At 48.6% G+C, this 16,730-nt stretch overlaps 1 long non-coding RNA gene across 1 annotated transcript in view; it reads right to left on the bottom strand.

The window, feature by feature from the left end:
- Positions 1–16,730, bottom strand: part of LOC135916755 (uncharacterized) — a 218,629-nt gene that overhangs the window by 92,738 nt on the left and 109,161 nt on the right. The window lies entirely within an intron of this gene.

Here is a 16,730-nt window from a genome sequence, read left to right as displayed (position 1 = left end):
TATATATATATATATATATATATATATATATATATATATATATATATATATATATATATATATGTATATATATATATATATATATATGTATAGATAGATAGATAGATAGATAGATAGATAGATAGATAGATAGATAGATAGATAGATAGATAGATAGATAGATAGATAGATAGATAGATAGATAGACTCCAGGGCCCCGTATAATGTATAAGTATTCCAACATGTTTTATCCGGTTGATCTGCTTAATTTGCGTAACCGCCGACGCCAGCATCGGGCGGTCACTCACAGGGTAGTCTGAACAAACCAATCAAATGCTCCCATCGTTCATGGGAGGTCACTTTTGTTTGCTTGAAAAACGAATAACATTGCCTGCACTGAGCGGCTTGTCCTATCTAATTGGCTCACAAAAGGCGAGGAGTATGCTCAAGTGGAGAAGGATTCGATGGGGCCGAGCCCCTGCACTGAATTTCGATAACGGGATGAAGACGGTGGTGCCGACGTCTGCGATTGGTCCTGTTTCTTTTACTTAGCTTGTGGTGGCTGGTCGAAAATCGCGGTGGCATGCAACGTAAGCTTAAAAATGGCGCTAAAACGGATCCTTAGCGAAGAAGAGTTGGCAGACAGAGGTCGTAAACGTGCCGAAAGTGCTCGAAAACATTACATGGCCACGCAAAAAGTTTTATTATATGCAAATAAACCCATGCTCTCCGGCAGGCGCGAGTAGCCAGTGCCGGAGCGATCGGCCGCAGCCACCTTTTATTCCTTTCGGAACGGGGCAGTCTGCGGCTATTCAGATGAAAATGGAGTTCTTTTCGGCATATTAATGCATCTTTAACGCGTACGCGTCACTTTGACGCAGTAACTTTTTTTGGTTTTGGGACGTCGCGTGAGAGGCAGATGAAGTGGGTGCAGCCCGAAAAATTTTGACCAATAGCCGAGGGCTAATGGCAAAATGACGTCGAATCAGAAATAACTATTTTTGTTTTGTTCGGTCAGATTATGCACAATCAGTGCGTACACGTCATATCAGATTTGGAGCTATCGCGGTTTTCGTGATGTCGCGTGACAGACAGGTGAAGTGATGTAGACTTGCGTATAATTTCCCCCTTGACAACTCAAGTACATGTTTGGCTTTCGTATGTTTCATCACAAAGGCTGACGCGGCGGGCTACTGCAAACGCAAGCGCAGCGAGCTAGCGAGCAGTGCGGGTGGGAGGGGGTTTACGTACATACCGATTAGCGGTCGCAGACCAATTAACAATGACTGGTTCTTTTATTTCATGTGTTAATGACACTTTGATTTACTGCAAAATATTTATTGGCGGTTGTACAAAAGTACATGTTCAGGACTGGACGGAGCATACTCAGAGGGGGCCCAGGTGGCACGTACTGTAGAGATCGCCTTGCGCAGTACCCGATTACCGTTGCAATAAAAAACGCTCAGAAATGCGTCAGTGAAAGCTATCTTTATCGTTGACAGATGCGGTTTTCAGTCACTCATGATGAACCATTACAGCCGAGTGCTGCCGAAATTTTCTGAAGCGTGTCGTTGAATAGAGACAACAAAGTCACTAGAATTCTCGTTAGAATTGTCAAGTGGATTTTAGGAACATCAATGTTTTAAAGCACTCTACTATAAGCTAACGTGATGTAAATAATTTACCTTGACGTTTCATATTTGTCTAATGTCCACGCAATTGAAGGAAAACAGTGAATTCACCAAAAGGGTATAGAGGACTTCTACTTTACATATTTATTCACTACTAGGTGGGAGAATATTCGAAGTTTCGAACATAAATAGTTCATGCGCAATATTTCATCCATATTCGAAAACGACCTGTTTGGTATTTTGAAATATGGAAACTAAACCAAATATTTCGCAATAACCGACAATTAAAGTGGGGTTACTGTTCTCCACCTGCTGAAATAAGTATCGCGAATTATCGGAACTAAGAAAAGGACAACGTGTTTTTGGATCAATGCAGAAAGAAAATCGGTAATGCAAGCTTTGTTTTCGATGTTGAGGTGAAAGTGTGGCGCTGGTTAGCACTCCTTAGATGAGACCTTGTGCACACGTACAATGATATCCAAGAATGTGAACTGCCGTCTCACAAGTGGCAGTGCAATGCGCGCGTAATGCGGATGGTGTGATTCGGCTCTCACCGCCAGCCCCAAAGTTATTTTTTCCACCATTTCCCTTTAGCTTATAGGTTTTCACATTTGAGTAAAGAAACCACAAGTATTTTCTTCTATGCATTCTTTTTCTTCATTATCTGCTGGCTTTGTATGGTTGGGAATAACAATAAATCGGGTCCGTCGGTTCCCCTTCTTCTCGTCCATTAAACAAAAACCCGTTCTTTTTGCTTCTGGTTTGGCAATTAGTATTGCACTCTAATCAAGTAGCGGTTGTATCCTCTACGTTACAACCAGTTATGATCTTGTTGTGACAGATCCTCTAGTGTCTCTACCACACAAAAATACTCCATTAACTATTTTCTTTTCTTTTTTCGTATGTTTTGATGTTTCTACATCTAAATACTAAACTCTAAATAAACAACTGTTCATTTGGTGCTTTTTAAAAGGTAGTCATACAGCAGCATGTCAGTCTTGTAAAACTTGTTGGCGACCAGGCTGTAAAAGTGTCAAGTAGCTATTCGCGCAGTTCTTTTCATGTCACTTGGAGTGATCGCGTGCTTAAAACGATCCCATTTGCCTGTTGTGTTTGACTGTCTGTTCAGTACAAGCGTTTTGCCTAATTATACCGAAATAAATATTCCTGCTGAAGAAAAGGTGCGTCCCTGTTTCTGTATTCGATATTAGTTTACATATTCTATATTTAATATCCGTAATCGATTTGTATTCGAAGAAGCCAATATTAACCCACCTCTAATATTTACATTAGGAATGATGACAGGTTAAACTTTTCGTTACAATCAGGTATAAAGGTTACAAATACGGCGCGATAAAAAAGAAGAGAAGTAACGTAGCTTTCTTAGCATGTAGCTGCACTTAGTCTACATTATCCCTAATTTTCTTGTGCTTCTAGACGTCCGTGGTATAGGAGAACTAAATTCTGCCTAACACGGGTGCTTGGCCTCATGTTGTCCACACGGCAATGACAATTACTAGAGATTTGTGGAGGACAGCTGCCACATTTTCGCCCTTGAACATGAAACTCGGCGTAAAGTATTGAAAGCCATGAGGAACGGAAGCGCTTTGTTCAGCCGCGACGTAGACGGGTTCAGCCGTGCGGATACCTACACGTCCTTTATGCAGTCGATATAGCTCATTCGCCTGCTGTGTTTTAAATCTGAACATTAAATTTATTCCATTTGGTTTTGGTAAATCAGATTATTGACACGCTTCAGCACTGAGCACGTCCACCGATGAAAGGCATTTACTGGCACCATTGAACCTGTTGCCTACGGCGCTTCACGATAGACATTAAGAACGCCGTGCCCTCCTGCTCTATTTAGTTTACGCGCTTTGTTAGTGCTCGCCTCGCTGTCTCTCTATCTCCCCTTCCAATCTCTTTCTCTTTTTATTCTCCTTAACCCTTCCCCCCGTGCAAGGTAGCCAACCGGAAGTACCTCTGGTTAATCTCCCTGCCTTTCTCTATATTCTCTCTCTAAACCTGCTGCGGTTAAACGCATTTGGATAGGCTTTCGTAAGCAATAAAGAAGCATCAATTTTGTGAGCACAATGTGAATGTTGCGATGACCAATGTGCTGTGAACCACAATCAAAATGTGAAGGCTACCAAGGTGAAGGCAACCGTTGCTATGTCGAAACAGAGCCTATGCGTTGTACAGCGAGTTTGCGTCACTTGCACCTTGTTTTTTTAATAATAAAATGCGTTTTCGAATGTCATTTTTTAGAAAACTTTGCTCTTTTATAAATCTTTAAAATATCACCATTTGTTCATTCAAGTCACTAAAACCTCGCTGATTGCTGAATAGAAAATCTTATTCATAAGCAGTCAAAATGTCACTAAATCTAACGACAAGGTCACTAAAATGGCAACGGTGATTAATTGCGAGTAAATCATTAAAATCAAATATGAGTTTGTGTTTCCGAAGATGATAAGGATAGACGAGCCCAACAAGCACTGTATGATGCGAGGGATGACAGGTTAAACCTCTTTTGCGCTGCCCATTTGCAAGGTGGGTCCCGCAAGCGCTCGCACCGCGAAGTACCGCAACCCTCAGCTGCTTAGTGCGGCTGGCGGAGCGTCATGCGCTACACGAAGGCCGTCAGGTTCGAACGACAATGCTATACCCATGGAAAGCATACGTAACAAACCAATCGTACTCATGTGGAGGCGATTCTGAGAGGAAGCTTCAGGTCCTCTCTTGTTTTGTTGAATTTACCAGTGTGCAGCCGACAGTGCCCGCTTTCAAAAATGTGTGGGAGCCACGGCGGCCGTATTTCGATGGGGGCGAATTGCTAAAACGCCCGTGTACTTAGAGTCAGGAGCACGTTAAAGAACACCAGGTGGTCGAAATTTCGGGAGTCCTCCACTACGGCGTGCCTCATAACCAGAAAGTGGTTTTGGCGCGTAAAACACCACAATCTTTTTTTTAATGTGTGGGAGCGGGAGGCAGGAGCAGGCAAATGGCCTACTTAGCCCTTCCATAACTGGGGGAGTATGCAAGACAGACATCGCGTGAAGGGCAGCAGATGCCGCAGTAAGAGAGCCAAGCCAGCTCGCTCTATATACTGCATTCGTGCAGCGCTAATGAAATGGAAGAAAATTAACATGACATTTGTCGATTACTTTTCTCATTGCTCAGTTATATTGTTGGGGCAATGATTCGTCATCGAAATAATGACATTTTCGAAATATGTAGTTGACATTGTAACAGGTTACTATTTTTCTGTAGCGTGTACAAGTCTAGTGTAAAGGACATTTCGTCTTTTCCAGCTCTTCCAATGCATTCTCGTAGGTCAACAAATGTCCGCTTGTAATTCGCTAAAATGCTTAGAAAACAAAGTTTTGCTAGTACGGCCTCGAAAGTACGCGCTCTGTGCCGAGTTCTGTACGTGCGCGCCTTCCCAGGCGAACGTGGTTCACGATTCGTCATGCTTCCCTTTATCGGCGACTGTAGATCTCTAACCGCATTTCCGAAATAAGTTCAAGGCTCGAGCCACTAATCCTGGGGCGACGCGTAATTTGCGCCCGCAAGCGGGCGAGTAGCCTCGACTGCCTCCCATATCCGGCCTCCATCTCGGCGGTTGTCCTCGACACTCACTCGCTGGTTGTGCGTTGACAGTTTGATTGATCTCCGGTGAGATAAGTGACACGCAACCACTGCGCTAAAGGTGAACAAGAAAGTACGTGCACTGCGCATTTCTACAACCTGGATCGGCGTATTCATGAAGCTTTCTGCTCGCATAAGCTCGTCCTAACTATATCAGGCCGCATTCGAGAGCATAGTGGAGAATGTGGTATCCGCTATCGGTATCGGACTCTACCAGTTCTACGTTTCCATTTATTAAGGTAATACGTACTGCAGGCCTCATTGCGGTGCAAGCAGGACAAGCACGCGTAACGAAATGCAATTAAATGTTGAGCGAAATGGTGAGGATTGCAAACGGAATTTTTATACAATTGAAAACACAATTTTAACAAGATTGCAACACAATCGTAAGAAACAACAGAAATGAAAATATAGCGCTAACGCAATGTACACGACAAAGTAAAATAAAACCTTGATCTACAAACATTTCCTCAGCCTCGGTTAGGCGTTTCTAGTCGGATGTTGTGCCTGAAAAAAAAAACTGAAACGCGTTAGACAACGCGGCAGCACATAAACGACACAGGCCGAGACGAGACGACAAGGACGCGCGCTCGTCCTTGTCGTCTCGTCTCGGTTTGTTCTTCTCTGGCAGCTGCTAGGGTGCCTCGATGTCCTCCTCTCTCGCGGCTCTGTACAGAGTGCAGACAACCGCGGCGTCTACTACGGCGTTAGCCACGCGAATCGTTGACGCCGTAGGAGACGCCTTTGGCAGACGCCGTAGGGATGCGTTGCCGGCGCTCGTGTGTATTCACGCGACAGCGTTAAGGAGCTCGTGTCGCAGAAAACCCGGTGTCGTCAGCGTTGGTGTCGGGCGTCGGCATCCGCGGCGTTGGCCGTGAGCGATAAATCCCAGAAGGCTCTTAATAAATAAAAAAAATTACCGACGATTACGTTACTTCCTAATGCGAAATTTGAGCGCAGCAAATGCGAGCCTTTGTTTGCGTTTGGCCTCGGCCTCGGCCGCGCGAACGGTAGAGTCTTCTCTGCGACGGCGATGAGCTTCTGCTTCAGCCTCGCTTACTGCTGGTTGCTCTCGACGGCGGCGATGAGCCTCCGCTTCGGCGGTGCGAACGGCAGGGTCTTCTCGGCGGCGGCGATGAGCTTCTGCTTCAGCCTCGCTTACTGCTGGTTGCTCTCGACGGCGGCGATGAGCCTCCGCTTCGGCGGCGCGAACTGCAGGGTCTTCTCGGCGGCGGCGATGAGCTTCTGCTTCAGCCTCGCTTACTGCTGGTTGCTCTCGACGGCGGCGATGAGCCTCCGCTTCGGCGGCGCGAACGGCAGGGTCTTCTCGGCGGCGGCGCTTAGCCTCTGCTTCGGCGACGCGTACTCCTGGATCATCTCGACGGCGGCGACGGTAAGCTTCTGCTTCGGCGGCACGCACCTCTGGATTCTGACGGCGACGGCGCTGGGCCTCTGCTCTGACAGCTCGTTTAGCAGCAGCAGCAGCAGCAGCAGCAGACGGAGGACTTCCATCGGTCGGCTCGCTCATGGCTCAGAAAGAACTGGCAGATTATTTCGCAGTGGCGAACGGCAGCGGCAATTTCGGCTCGGGCAGTGCACATATACAGATCCGCCGCCACCGATCTGGCTCTCTGATTGCCACCGCACAGGGCGAACGGCAGCGGCAATTTCGGCTCGGGCGGTGCACATATACAGATCCGCCGCCACCGATCTGGCTCTCTGATTGCCACCGCACAGGGGTTGCATTGGAGGAGGAGCGAAGAAAGGAATTAAGTTCGAGCCGGCGCTTTGACAACCGGAGACTCGCAGGAAGAGGGGGGAGGGGGGCGGCGTGTACACCCAGCGGCAAACGATGGGGGCAGAAGCGCGCGCAGCAAGCGGACAACACGATAAAGGGAGGAGGGAAGCGATAGCAGCGACTGACTGATGCCGCTGACGCCGATAGTGAGTCAACCCCAGCTGCGGAGTTGGTTTCAGGGACAACGCCGCCGATGCCGACACAAACAATATGATACCCTCGCTTCCGCAGCGCTAAGAACCAGGTCTAGCCGCGGGAAGGTGGTCACGTATTCGTCGACGTGCCGGGGCCTACGTGAAATAAGCGGCGCGTCGGCAACTGAAGAGCACCCTATCCGCCACACAAGAACAGGGGGGGGGGGGACCCTTTCCTCCTCTTTCTGCATGGCGGCGACGGTGTTCTATGCAGTCACGTTATCTTGACTCTCTAGCGGCGTCAGCGGCATCCAGCGGTATCAGTCGGTCGCTGCTAGCGCTGGGGGGATGAAAGGGGGGCGGAGCTGGTTACGAGGCCGACGACAACGCCGACGACGACGCGAAACCAAGGAACGGACGCCAAAGAGCTGCGCTCTAAAACATCTTGGAAGATGGGCTGGTGGGAATCCAACCAGGGTCTCCGGAGTGTGAGACGGAGACGCTACCACTCAGCCACGAGTTCGTTCCTTCAAAACGGGACAAAATCGCCTCTAGTGAATGCAGTGTTGCCTTAGAAACGTGCCGTAGAAAGTTATATTGCGGTGTATATCGGTAATTATGACCATGTAACTTACAGAAGTCGCAGTTGCACGAGTAGCGAAGTACGTTTCCGCTAAATTTCTTCTGCACTCTGCGCACACGCAGAGCCATCTTGCGGCAAAAACAGAAGACCCCCTCCTCGGAATGTACGGCTCTGCCCCGACACCTGGCGCGCGCCACTCGCCCCGTGATCGCTTCCGCCTTCATGGCGCGTCGGGGCCCGGCTATCTGTGCCGCTCGCGACGTTTCGCTGCCGTAGCGCGTTTGAGTAGGCGGTGCGAACCAACGTTACTAGACTAGCTTCAGTTTTAAAACTCGGCGCCGTAGCGCGGAACCGCCACCCGCCCGCGCCTTCGTGGCGCTGCAGTCGCGCCCGGCTTCACTTCTTCACTAGCCGGCTACGCGGGCGGGCCGTACTAAGCACGCGGTGCAGCGTTGGTGTATTCTGTGGTTCGTTGTTGACGGCGAATTTCAGCAAGCATGTCATCCTTGGAACTGTAGCCTTCGCCGAGTTTCTTAAGAATATCAGCTGACGATGCCGACGTGCTGCGTACTTGGCTGCATAGGCCGCTATCGGAACGATGTCAACAGTTTGGCGCACCACTTTTTCTGTGCTCCCAGCAATGCGATGCTTCGCTCGGCGTGAAAAAGAGCCATTCCTCGTGCCGACCGGGAACAGTTGTTGTTGTTGTAGCCTGTGATGCGTGTGGCTCCTACCCACGATGGGGCATTGGCCAAGAAATGGGTGGATTATTCTAAATTATTATGGAGCCTAAATTTCCTAATAGCTATTGAAATAGCATTGAATAGCGCAGAATTACCTGTTAAAAAAATCAGGAAGGTCATATTGAATGAGTAATAATTAATGTAATAGTAAAAACAAAAGAAAAAAATTTAGCAGGGCATCCGTTTAGATTCCGTAAGGAATGTTCCGACAGCGAAGCATGCATCCCTGTGGCTGAATCCCAAAGTGGACGCTCCGAACGAAAGAAGACCGGGAACACACTGCGAAATCAACGGCACGCGCTCGTGCCACTGCTCCCGCGTTCGTCGTCGTCTTGCACAGCTGGCTGCATGGCCGTTCATCTTTCCAGCGTAGAATTTCGCTTCACTTCTGTCGTCCTAACGGGGAGGCCGCGTTTACGGGGGTATGAGCCATTGCTTAAGGGAGTATGAGCCACTCATGGTCTTACGTAACGTAAAGATTTAATTTTGAAGAAATTTAATTTGAACGAATCACAAGCGGCAAATCGCAGGCGATGGCTGCTAACCACGCCGCCGAGCAAACTCGAGACATCGAACGCAAGCGACAACTGCGGACTGCGGCCATACCATCAGTGACTTCGTTCTCTCTCGCAGCCGATTGTGTGTGTAACCTCATAACTGAGAAATACTTTAATGAACCGTCGGGGATTAATCCAGTGCTAAACACAGGGGCCGCACGTTTCAGCTTCGCTGATTACGCATCTTGACGGAATGAAAAATCCGGCTTCTTTTTTGTGTGCGTGTATGTGGCTTGTGTGTACAAAGACCGACCTCATCTTTCTTTTTGTAGCGCTTCTTTGGCGTGGTGACAAGCTTCGGTGGGGATTAAGATCATCCTAAAATCACGCACTTTGGCCAGATATTCAGGCTCCTGAGCCTAAACTGCGCGAAACGTTAAGACGACAGGAAGCAACACACGACATTTAGAGACGCAGCTTCTGCGCTGCACTGTATGCGTTTCTTCCTTTCGTGCAGTTTACCCTTCTTTCAGTATTAAGGAACTGGTGCAATAAATCTTACTGCTGTAGGTGGATATCGCTTTCTCGTGGTCTCACTAATTCGGACAAGGGGAATGCCAGCAAGCGTGAAACGCGCACCAACGGCAGCCCGTCCGCACGAGCTCAAGGCTGTGACGAGGCGTCTGCAGTGGAGCCCGATGGAACAGCGTTGCCCTCTGGCGGCTGTCACAGAAGTGGCGACAGCAGCTGTAAGCGCGCGGGCGGGGAGTTTTACAACTGAAGCTAGTCTAGTAACGTTGGTGCGAACGGGGTGCGATAGCGCTATCGCGTTCCACTCTTGAAGGCGAAGCTTAAGCGTCCTCCAATTTTTGTGTGCGGTTTGGCAATGCTTTGCTGGCCTTCCCTCCGCTCCACTGGTCTTTGGTAATGGCGATAGCAGAGCCGTGCATAATTTTTTTTTCTAGTTTCATAAATATAATTCAGAAGCTAGGAGTACACGCAGGGAAGTGATGCATCTATAGAGCCAATGGGGACAAGTGTCCTGTTGTCACGAGCACCTCCTGGGGACGTATTCTGAAACGTTCGCCGCGGCGAACTTTTCGCACTGGCCAGGCCTCCGCCGTTGCGGCGCGCGCTGAATGGCTGCTTTGACAAAACCGGAAATTCAGGTGGCGCAAATGAATTTCCGGTTTTGTCAAAGCAGCCATTCAGCGCGCGCCGCAACGGCGGAGGCGTGGCCAGTGCGAAAAGTTCGCCGCGGCGAACGTTTCAGAATACGTCCCCTGATTGGCGAAGTAAACCCTTAAAGGCTGTAGAATGACAGATTTATTGAACTTTTGGTTTCATTGCTGCGTTATATTTACTTGTATTTCGAGTAGTTAGTAAGAAGTTATTGTGTTCTTATTTTCAGGTTCTACAACAAAATAACTCTGGTATTAGCACAAAACGTACTAAGCCACGTTGCACGTCGGCAATCAAAACTAACACATCCAAGTAAATGTATTTCGCGTAAAAGAGTACAGTAAATGGCTGTAAGCTCGCCTCTGGGTAGACACGCTGCCGTAATTCGATCGTGACAGTCTCTGCGGCATGGCCGCGAAGCTCTACAACCGTCATCGCATCGGTGAGATGCGTTCTGGCTGTTTCAGGTTCCGAAGGCTGCCGGTGCCAACCGCGTGGGCGGCGTCGGAAAGGAGACGAGTCACCCGCCTCCCAGTTTTAGTAGCTATTGCGTTACGCTGATGAGCACGATGTCATGGTTTCAAATTCCGGCGGCGACTGTCGCATTTAGGTGAGGGCGATGCGCAAAAACGCTCGGGTACCGTGCATTGGGTGCGCGTTAGAGAACTCCGGGTGGTTAAAATTAATTCTGATTCACTCACTACGGCGTGCCCTATAATTACGTGGTGGTTTTAGCACGCAACACCGCAGAATCAACCTTTTAGCTTAACATGCGAAACATTGCGTGATCCGCGGCAGGGTTAGAATTCATATTTTGTGAACTTTCGCTAACACGTATTATGCCCGTGCACGGAATTCGCGGTAATACGGCATTTGCACGCCGTGGAAACTCATGCCTCGTGATAAACGATGTATGTAGGAGACCGTGAATTGGTAACGGGCCCCTACATGTTATTAATTTCTGCACTATCCTCCGCCTTGTGGACTATGCTATCATCCGCTGCTGTCAGGACGGAAAGCTTGGGTGTTCGGTAAATATGCATACATCTCATACTGGGTGCAAAACGGTGCTTTTATTTATTCTTGAACCAGGCTAGCAAATTGGAGAAATGAGAGGGAGTAGCTGCAGCATCAAACATTCACGTACATAGCATTTTAAAACTTACGTGGATAGTATGGGGCTATTTGCCTATATTCAATTTAAAGCCCTCCTAAACGTATGAGAGCGCAGGCCAGCGCCCCTATTTCACTAAAGTTACTACCCCACACCAACACTCTCCTGTTCGTTGTCCTCTTAATTTTCTCCAGGCGCCTGGAAAATGGAGATCGTGTCCTCAGCTTCTGCACCTATACTGCATTCGTTCTGACGTCAGATAGCCTTGTATGTAGTCCCCTACTATACCACATTTGCACTGTGGATGTCGAGGTTACTCGGACGAACGCCTCGAGTGCCTCCACGAATAGGCGTACCTGGCCAGCCGGCAGTACTGAAAACAATCTCGGGACATCGGCGTCAACGAATAGGACGAAGGCGAGATGATGACAACGGCGATGCCATGATGGCACAATGGCTCACTCCAAGCATATCCGGAGTGATGTACACAGTGAGGAACGAGATATGTGGATCTAATTTTCATTTTGTGGTCTTTATTCTTAGATAGCGGCTGATTTCACTTACAGCCTAGACTATATTACGTGTCATGCCGTACTGGGGGATGGTGGAATAACTTGAACAAGCTGGGGTTCATTAACGTTCACCTTTATGCATTTATTCACCAAAAGCATTTTTTTTGCGTTTCGCACCCATCGAACTGCAAGCCTCGCGGCAGGGGTCGCACCTGCCACCTGAAGGTTAGCAGCCCCTCGCCGTAGCCACTAAGCTACCGTGGCGGGTTAAATAGACGCACCCGATGCCATTGCCCCCAAAACGAAACTAGGACATGACGACACGCAAATCGCACACCAGCAGGGTCCATTTCCAATAGCGATTATTCCGGAATCAGGGTACATATATGTTTTAAAACAACAGGGAGCAGTTGTCATCTCTATTTCATTGGCAATGATGCTTTGCGCGCGACCTCGCCAGATTTGTAATAAGTACCAGTGAGGATCGATTCCAAACATATTCTTGTAGGTAGTTAAGTTTGCTTTCCGTGAAGTGATTTTATGGTATGCGAACACACATTTGCCCCACTTCCTTTTTTCTTGACATTTTCCAATTACTAGAATGCTGAGTACCAACCTAGAACACAATGATCAATAGCTTTTGTCTCCCTTTGAAGTAGCGACGTCATTTTCACTTAAGAAAGGGCGTGTTAGAGCCAATTCATAGAAAAAGACTGCGGCGAATTCCAGACGCGCACTTATGGCATTAAAGATAATATCGCCTCCTGGTGTCTATTTTTTTCCTTTTCGTTTTAATTCAAAGCATTCTTTGCATAATTCTTGGCATTTTCGCGTAGTATAGGGGGGTAACTTCCTGCCCTGTCTTGCTTAAAGGAAAATAGTGCGTCAGCGACGTGGGAATTGAAACTCTCCCGTTGAGCACAGTAGCCGGAGGCTTTAACCATTAGGCTATCATCGCGGTTCTTTTTGCTGTATTAAATGGAAACAAGGCGTAGAAGTCTGCAAAGACATTGCACCATACTCAATTCGTTTTGCACCATATAAAGACCCTCATGGCGCCCCTCATGAGAGGCTTATTTTGTTTTTAAACTACGTAGATTTTTCGCAAACCCGGATGTGGGACAGGCACGCCAAAATTGTACGAGGTCATTTTTTTTGCGATAGTGCATCGTATGTGCCTGGTGTGTAGGCGGCGCAATAAGAGCCACCAGAGCGGATGTCTTTAATGGATGCAGGTGTTCGAATGCCCGAATGTTAGTCTGCACCACGATCTTTTCTCGTTCCAAAGCGTGCCGATTCTTTGAGGCACTCGGCTATTCCGCCGTGTGTCACTTTGGCATGTTCTTCGCGCGTGACAGCTCGTGATTTAGGCGCTGTGTTAAACTGCACTGCCTCCCGGACCGGCTCCTTTTGTCTAGCATTTCCCTCGCACCAGTTTACGCTAAACGTAGAAACTCTGTGATGTTGAGACTTCACGGTCGCCCAAGTTAATCAAGATTTAATACTTCTTCACCCAAGTACATCGTCGTTTTATCATGCACTGCATGAAAGAGCCCCATGTATGTATAACGCGTAACCATTGATGACGTCACAATCCGTCACTAACATATGCATAACACAACAACCTCAATATTGTACGCTGGCGTCGAACGACTGGCGTAGAAATCGGGTCGTTGCCGTCACACACACCGGTGTCGGCACACGCACGTACGCTCACGACCACACACACACAACTACTCCATTTGCAGGAGCACGTTATTCAATCTGGCATCGTTTTGCGGAACCCAACACAATGCTTTATAACCAGGTTCCTTCAAAATTCTTGGCTTAGCATACATTCCCACAGTCCGTGGAGATCTTTTTTTCCCATTTTACCGATTGCGCAATGTATTCAACCCAATAACGCGTGATACAACTCGGCGTGGACTGCGCACAGCGCACGCGGAAGCCGATCAAGCGGAGGCTGTTCCACTTTCGCCCCGGCGCACAAGGCGAAGGAAAAGGAAAGAAAAAGTTTCCACACGTGCGTGCACGTGAGCACGCTGTTGCAGGCGCTCTCGCGTCGCCGTGCAATCAACAGTCGCGTTGGTCGTCTCCTTCTAGGCCATTGCCACTCGAGCGCAATCAGAGCGTGCGTTGGAATATCTACGCAAACGAAGTGCGACCTTAGGGCACGCAAAGGAAAGCAGGCAAGGTGCATGTCTGCGTTTATCTCTCTGTTTCCTTTTTTGTCTTTTGATGCTTTCTTTATCCCTAAAGCAGTTTGTTTTTCTGCATCTGTTACTCCTCAACGTAACCGAAGAGAGCTGGCATTGAGATCAAAAGGATGAAAGCTTCTGGCCAGCCGCACTCACCCTCGGCGGTAGCTTAGTGGCTATGGCCTTGAGCTTTCTATGCCTGAAGTCGCGGGCCGTGCATCGTGGCCGCAGCGACCGCATTTCGGTGAGGGCAAATATAAAAAAAGAAGTGTTCTTCTGTTGAAGAACAAAAGCATTATGGGGTTTTACGTGCGGAAACCACGATCTGATTACCAGGCACGCCGTAGTGGCGGACTCTGTAATAACTTGGGCTACGTGGGGTTCCTTAACGAGCACCTTATCTAAGTACACGGGTGTGTTCGCCTACATCGAAATGCGCCGCTGTGGCAGGGATTCGATCCCGCGACCTCGTGCCCAGCAGCCCAACACCGTAGCCACTGAGCAACCACGGCGGGTTAGTTGTATTCAGGTACCCGTTAAAAAACACCTGGCGGTTAAAAGCAACCCGAAGCCCGTGCACTACGGCGTTCCTTATAGTCACATCGTGGCGCTGGGACCATAGAGTTAGCATTCTAACTCTAGAGGAATAAACTGCGCGAAGTAAGTGTCAACCGCAAAGGCGCCAACATGTTGCTACCTGATAATTTTTGTAACGCTAATATGTTTAATATACGATGCACAGACAGGCATTTAGACCAGCATGTACATACGGACAATGTGTAAGGTTCATTGCGTATATTTAAAAAAACATGTCTGATGAGTATTTAAAAGTGTTGATGTAAAATTACTGCTGCGTTAAATGAAGCATCTTCATGGTCCTGAACTAGGTGGCGCCACCAACTAAGACGGCCGCCGATCGCGTTGGTTGAGCGCCTAGTCTGACTGGCATCTCGTCGACGGTGCCTGCGAGTAGCAACGTGGCGGCACCGTTGCGGTTACCGATTCCAATGCATGGGCGCTATGAGGTTTAGAGTTTTTTACAATCATTACCAGAGGGGATTCGGGCGCTAGTGTCTACGGGAGCTCCAAGCTGGGCACTTCAGCCAGCGTGGAAATGGTGGCTAATAAATGGATTTGCCCAAACTTCCTCCTGCTGGCTTCAAACGGCTCCGTGACTTAACAAACACATTGCGGTGCTCCTTCACGAAAAGAAAACTACCTTCTGCGAGTAAAAAAAAATTCAGTGATTGAAGCGAAAAGTGCATATATTCTTTGGTATCACGCCTACAACATACTTAAAGCAATGCATCGGTTTCAATAAAGAACAAGCAGAAAACGAGCGTACAAACCACATCATTGATGACAAGGAGCTCCCGATAACAACACGAAGCTCGTAGCGCTCTACACTTACGTTTCCTGGTAAATATTACTGGGGACGTATCCTGTGACGATCACTTTCGGCGATACTATCCCCTTCGCCTGACGTAGTGCACAACTAGCCAATCAGCCCATCCGGTGTTGCTCAACCAGCCAATCAGCGCGACCCTGACGACTGAGGCAATAGTATCGCCGAAAGTGATCGTTGCGTCGATCGTCGGAACCACTTTCCGGAAGTGGTCAGCTACCGATCAAGACCAGTCCCTACGCCAGGGACCCAGGACAACGATTTCTACGACCACAAGATTGCTAACCCTTACGAGAGCTTCAGCTACTCCGTCTGGCCGAGAAACAGGTGCACGGCGGCTACGAAGGTTCGAGGCGTCGCTGTCGCCATCCCGGCTCCCGAGGGCTTGGCCCCAACGACTCGCATCCCCATGAGATAAGTAAGCGCAGCCCCTCTCCTCGTTATGGAGGTAGTAGAGGTTGAAGGCACGGAAATAGTCCCCGAAGAAATTACCGTTGAAGCAGGGTGGCTTGTCAGCCACAGCAAGCAACGACAGACTACGCAGGCATCATCCCTGCTAAAACACGGATCCCTCCGTGCAACAGAAAGCGCACGTGCCGAGATTACCCAGCAGTCCACACTACGCCCACGCGCACCACAGCAACCACGACTTACGAACAACTATATCAAGATCTTCATTCGCCGAAGAGACGGTTTCAATGTGTCCAAACTAGGAGACGCCCAGATACGCGACGTAATACTACAGATCATGGGCATTACAACCAAAGAAGCAGACGACAGCATTTACCGCTCCTGCAGGGATAACAACGTCATTGTAGTGAACACGCCAATTATGTCTAACGCCGCAAAATACTGCCGCATCCGCAGTCTCCCCATCGGAGCAGACCACTACGCTGCCACAAGATACGCCACACCACCGGAGGACGCCGCCAAAGGAGTTATATATAACGTCCCTTCATATGAGACGGAAGAATGCATTACCAACAGTTTCGTTTACACGAAGAATTCAAAGATTTTGCAGGCGCAACGTATGGGTAATACAAATTCAGTGCTCATCGTATTTGACGGAAAGCAAGTACTGTACCATGTCTACTACTGCGGAGCAGAATACAAATGCTATCTACGTAAGAGGCGCATCGAGGTCTGCGACATCTGCGGGACCGTCAGCCACAGGGCCGATGTATGTCCCACTCCAACCCACAAGAAATGCAAGAGCTATGACACACTAAATCCGCCGACTGATAGCCCTTGTCGACCTTGCTGCGCGCTCTGCGGCAAAGACCACCCGACTGGTGATAAGGCC

Source organism: Dermacentor albipictus, chromosome 7 (assembly GCF_038994185.2).
Source record: "Dermacentor albipictus isolate Rhodes 1998 colony chromosome 7, USDA_Dalb.pri_finalv2, whole genome shotgun sequence".
NCBI classification, from domain to species: domain Eukaryota; kingdom Metazoa; phylum Arthropoda; class Arachnida; order Ixodida; family Ixodidae; genus Dermacentor; species Dermacentor albipictus.
The sequence above is the reverse complement of the archived record's forward strand: the minus strand, read 5'-3'. Positions and strand labels throughout refer to the sequence as shown.